This window comes from Octodon degus, unplaced genomic scaffold (genome assembly GCF_000260255.1).
Source record: "Octodon degus isolate 3935 unplaced genomic scaffold, OctDeg1.0 scaffold00022, whole genome shotgun sequence".
NCBI lineage: Eukaryota > Metazoa > Chordata > Mammalia > Rodentia > Octodontidae > Octodon > Octodon degus.
Genome location: NW_004524598.1, coordinates 1,054,586 through 1,060,900, shown reverse-complemented (window position 1 = coordinate 1,060,900; position 6,315 = coordinate 1,054,586). Strand labels below are relative to the sequence as shown.

Below are 6,315 nucleotides of genomic sequence, written 5' to 3'. Positions count from 1 at the left end.
AGAAAAGTATAAAAATGAAATATAAGAAGTAAAGCCATGCTGTTATTTTGAGTTGTAGGGGATTCAGGTCAACAATTTCTGACATTGCCAGTCAAGTGGAAGACCCAATACTATTATGGGCTACTGGACTCTTTCAGAATATTTTTCTGAGTTTACACACCTATAATATTCAAATAACGGAACTTCAAAAAAAAGGGATACAGATGAATGTCCATTTTATATCTGTGTATTCAAGGTGGTTAAGGTAGATATATAGTTACATTCTCTTATGAATAGAGTGATTTGTTCTAGTGGTGTTTGTAAATAGGATATCATGTCCACATCTTGTACAGCAATTAACCGCGTGGAAGAATGTATGCAATTTGCTAATTATTGAAACTGTCCTACCAATTTGATTTGAAACTGTCTCATTGCTATTTGTTTATCAATAAAATTATGGGAAAAGAAAACCACTGCTAAGTTATCCACTACTGCTAAAAGAATTCAGAAGGAGCTAGCCGAGATAACCCTGGATCCTCCTTCTAACGGCAGTGCTGGGCCGTACTCGGCTCAACTGTACTCAGCCACCAGGCTCTGTATATGAAGGTGCTATGCTTTCTCTGGACATCACATTTTCATCAGATTATCCTTGCAAGCCACCAAAGGGTACTTTCTGTACCAGAATCTATCACTGCAACACAAACAGTCAGGGAGTCATCTGTTTGGATATCTTTAAGGGCAACTAGAGTTCTGCTTTGACTATTTCAAGGGTTTTGCTGTCTATTTATTCCCTTTTGACAGACTGCAACCCTGCAGCTCCTCTGGTTGGAAGCAAAGGCACTCAGTATTTGAGCAACAGAGCAGAACATGACAGGATAGCCAGACAGTGGACCGAGAGATACAAAACATAATCCACACAATGTGTATGCAGTGTGAAGGGCAGGAGGTGTCTTCTCACTGTTCTGCAAATCTTTATAGCCTTTACAATACAGACTTCTGTATGTGTTATACTGACCCTATTCTCTGTTTTTATCCTTTGCTGCCTGGGAAACTCCCCTAAAAGGTAAATGCTATCAAGAGTGGAACTTTGTAGCTGTAAATTAGTCATATTTAAAATACCTACTTGCAAGTCTTGCTTTTTTGGGATATCAAAATGTATTTTGTGATGCACTAAGGATACTGGTCCTGAAGTCTACCAAGTATTATAGTGCATTTTAGCCTAATTCATTATCTGATGAAGTTATAAAAATAGCTGTAGATGACTAGGAATTATGTCATTTGTATTAAACCCAGATCTGTTTCTGAGTATGTGGTTCACTCTGTTGTGGAAATGTTTTTTTTACCTTTGTTAGTTTGTAGTGAGAGGATTTCCTTTTACCCGTTGTAGCTCAGAGAGCACTGATGTATATCTCAAACACTATAAACATGCTCCTGAAGGCATAAAAAAATACAAAGAATCAATGAATCAAAAGGTTCTTTGAAAGAATTAATAAAATTGATAAACTGTCAGCCAACTTCATTAAAAAAGAGGAAAAAAATTCAGGAATTACGAATGGAAAGGGGAAAATCATGACAAATCCCACAAAAATCCAGGAGATCACCAGTATCTACACTGAGCCTATATTCTAAGAGGAAAAACACAGAGGAAATGGAAAGATTCTTAGCACATTCAAATTGTCAAAACTAAATCAAGAAGATATAAGAGTCCAAGCAGCCCTCCTCACCCTGAAGACTGTCCTATAGACTCAGCAGCCCTAGCCTCACCCTACCAGCCTTCCTGCCTAAGTTTGCTGAGTCTCGCCACCACTCCACACCTGAAGCCTGAAGACTTCCAGGGAGACTTGACTACCACCGCGACCTGCAGGAGCCTGGAAGAGCACTACCCCAGAGCACTCTCCACCATCAAGAGAGCCTTGCACAGCTTCAGCCTGCACTCATCATTATCATCTTGAACTGCAGCTTGCCCCCTCTCCTTAATGAGGTAGAAACCACATGGAACCCCACACAGCAGGAGCTTTGGTGAGCCTGCCCTGCCCTCCCATACTCTGGAGAGCCTTGCGGGTCTTTACTCCAACCATTTACCAACACTGCAAAAAATGACAAAAAGAAGGAACAAAAGGCACTCTCAGACCTCTAGGCTACCCAAAACAAGTTCAGGAAACAGGTCATAGAAGGACTTGGAAGGCACACACCTGAAAATTCTGAGATGCTAGCAAATGAAATATAGAAACAGCTCCATCAGGCTATGGAGAAAATCAGATCAGAAATAATCTCTCAGATAAAAAAGAAACAGCAACAATCATGAAAGAATTGCTCGTTACATCTAAGGAAGAGACAGATTAAAAAAAAATAGAAAGAAATAGGAAAATGATGGAAACATACAAGAAAGAAATAGAATGCATGAAACAGATTCAAACAGATATCCAGGACATTAAAAATTCCATTGAAAGCTGGCAAAACTTCTTGAATGAAACAGAAGGTAGAATTTGAGACCTTGAAGATAGCATTGCAGCTAATGACCATGAAAGGAAACATTTCTCAAAAATAATGAAAAACCAGGAAATAACAATACAGCAGTTGCAAGATGATGCAAAGAAAAATAATATGAGACTAATAGGTATCACTGAAATAGCTGGAGATAACACAAAAGACATAAAAAGACTGCAGAAATGGTAGCAGAAAATTTCTGAAGCATGGGAAAAGAACCTGATATGTGGATAACTGAAGCATATAGAACTCCAGCTAGCCATAATCAAAATAAATCATCACCCAGACACATAATAATCAAAATCCCAGAAATTGAGCAAAAGAACAGAATATTCAAAATTTTTAGAGAAAAGGTACAGATCATCTATTACAGAAAGCCTGTCAGAATCAGCAGATTTCTCAACATAGACCATCAAATCAAGAAGAGCTTAGAGTGAGGTATTTAAGGTTTTGAAAGAAAACTTTCAACCCAAATTGATGTACACTGCAAAACTACCTACCAAATTTAATGGAGAGATTAGATACTTCCATGACAAAGAGCAACAGAAGAAATTCATGTCAACAAACAAACCCTACAAAGAGTACTGACAGATATTTTAAAAAGATACAAAGATGACCACAACTTCAACAACAGAAGAGAACTACCAAACAATCAAGTAATTAATTTATTTTTTGTACTGGGAACCAAGCTCAGGAGCTTGCACTTGACAGGCAGTTGCTTGAGCCACTAAGCTATATGCCTGGTTCTTTACCTCAATCTTACAAAAGCCATCTACAGCAAACTAACATCCAACGTCATATTAAATAGCCCAAAACTGAATGTTTTCACTCTAAAGTCAGGAAAAAGATGGGGTTGTCCATTATCACCACTTCTATTAAATACAGTTCTGGAAACATTAATCAGAACAATTAGACAAGAGGAAGAAATAAAGGGAATAAGGATAGGCAAGGAAGAAGTTAAATTATTATTTACAGATGGCATGATACTCTACATAAAAGACTCCAAAAACTCCACAAAAACACTTGCACATTCCATTTCATAATTCAGGAGTGTAGTGTGTTATAAGTCAGCACTGTAAAATCAATAGCATCCCTATATACAAGTAACAAACCCACAGAAAAAGAAATTAGGAAAAGCACACCCTTTGCAATAGCATCTTTAAAAATTAAATACTTAGGAATCAATCTGATAAAGGATGTATGAAAGGATGCTTATAAAAGAGAAACTGAAGATAGCAGAAAATGGAAACATATCCCTTGCTCTTAGATAAGAATAATCAACAGTGAAAATATCCATACTTCCAAAACTGCTATACAGATTTAATGCAATCTCAATCAAAACATCATTAGCCTACTTCACAGATCTAGAGAAAACATTCCTAAAATTCACTTGGAACCAGAAAAGACCTAGAATAGCACAAGTAATCCTGGACAACAAAGGCAAATCAGGAGGGATCACTATCCTAGACCTGAAATTATACTACAAAGCTACTGTGATAAAATCTGCATGGTACTGGCAAAAAAAAACCCTGATCTGAGGATAAGTGCAATAGAATAGAAGATGCAAATGCAACCCTAAACACATGCAGCCACTTTATCTTTGACAAAGGAGCTAAGCATCTTCACTGGAAGAAAGACTCTTAAATAAAAAGTGCTGGAAAAACTGGCTTTCCATATGTGAAAGACTAAACTTAGACCTATGTTTATCACCATGCAATGAACTAAAGTTTAAATGGAGAAAGACCTAAATATTAAAAGAGAAACACTATGGACAGGGATGATACCTTAGCAGCATAAGCATAAGCGCAAGGTCCTGAGTTTGATCCCTGGTACAGGGAAAAAAAGGAGAGAGAGAGAGAGAGAGAGAGAGAGAGAGAGAGAGAGAGAGACTAAATTTACCAGGAGAGAAAAATAGGTGGAAATCTAGAAGACATAGGTATAGGCAGATATTTTGTGAACAAAACCTAAACTGCAAGGGAAATACTACAAAGAACCAACAAATATGATTTTACCTTACTGAAAAGTTTTTATACAACAAAAGAAATCACCAATAGAGAAAAAAATCAAAAAAGAGTGGGAAATGTTTATAGCCAGTTGTCCCTCAGAGAAAGGACTAATATCTAGAACATTTAAAGAATTTTTAAAAAATCATTACTTCCAAATTCAATGACCCAATAAAAAAAATAAGCATCTGAGATGAATGAGTACTTCTCAAACAAAGAAATACAAATGGCAAATAAATACATGAAAAAATGTTCAACCTCACCAGCCCTTCAAGAGATGCAAATTAAAACAACACTGAGATTCCACGTCAATCTAGCAAGAACAGTTATCAAAAAACAAATGATAACAAATGCTGGAAAGGATGTGGGGAGAAAGAAAACCCACTCAACCACTGGTGGGAATGTAGACTGATGCAAGCACTGTGGAAACCAGTATGGACTTCCCTTAAAAACTGGAAATGGAAGTCCTATTTGAACCAGCTGTCCTTCTTTTGAATATCTTCCCAAAGAATTAAAAACATCATGCCACAGTGATATATGTGCACCCATGCTTATCGCAGCTCAATTCGTAATAGCTAAATTTTGAGGACAATGTTGGTGCCCATCAATGGAGGGTTGGATAAAAAAGATGTGAGTTTTAATATAATGGAGTACTACTCAGCCATAAAGAAGTATGAACTAGAAACCATGCTCATAAATGAAATAGATGAAATGCATGTGTGTAAAAAATGTATTCTCTTGCAAGCACAAGGGCTTGAGTTCAATCCCCAGTTCTGAAAAAAAAATATTGTCTCAGTAGTGTGAGAAATTGAAAAGTAATCTGAATAAACCGAATAGTGTGAACCTGAAAGAAACTACGCGAAAGAAAAGTCAAACTGCTATGGTGGAAAGAGGAACTGAAAAAAGAGAAAAAAATATATGTGTGTACAAAAAATAGTTAAGATGGTTTTAATTAGTTTCTCTTAGTTCTTTGAAAAAAAGGTTTTATGCTAATACTTTTGAGACTAGTCTTGTACTTTGATTAATTACTACAGAGACAACAATACACAATGTATCAATGTAACTGTTCTACTTAACCTGTTTTGAGACTTGGCTTCATTGTTTGTTTACCTTTTTTTTCTTTTAAAGTAAAGAGTTAGAAAATTTAGTTACCCTGTAGCCAGAACAGATAGAAAAGCGGGATTCCAAGAGAGTTAATATCAAAGAAATAAAATTTTATCCCCGTGAGAAGATGAAAGTCCAGCCTCCCCTCATGCCACATGTTCTCTTACCCAACACTGATGCCACAGGTGTCAGGCAGAGCTAGAAATCTAGTTTCCATGTAACCTTTGCTCATATGAGTTGGGACAAGGCCACATTTTTCTTCTATAGTGTTTGACTGATTGTATTATTGATTGTATTATTTTTCTAAAAGTGTTCTGTCATGCTAGCCTGCCCAGTTCTTATGTGTTTTGCTTTGTCTTGTTTTGACTAGAAAGAGCAAAAGTTTTGGTGGTTTTAGGTTGTCTATTTTTTAGCAACAAGTTTGAGGTATGTGAGATAAAAATAAATTGCCTGGAAAGCCAACCGTGGTGGCACATGCCTGTGATCTCATCACTTTGTAGGCCAGGCAGGAGGATCGCAGCAAATTGGAGGCTACAAAATGAGTTTAAGGCAGCATGAATGTCACAGTGAAACTCTGGCTCAGAGAGAGAGAGAGAGAGAGAGAGAGACAGACAGACAGACAGACAGACAGACAGACAGACAGACAGACACAGAGGGACAGAAACAGAGAGACAGAGAGATAGACAGAGTGACACAGAGAGAGAGAGAGAGACAGAGAGAGACAGAGACAGAGAGAGAGAAA

General features: G+C 37.1%; 1 pseudogene; it reads left to right on the top strand.

The window, feature by feature from the left end:
- Positions 1-890, top strand: part of LOC105741761 — a 1,824-nt pseudogene extending 934 nt beyond the window's left edge.
- Positions 891-6,315: the final 5,425 nt, after the last annotated feature.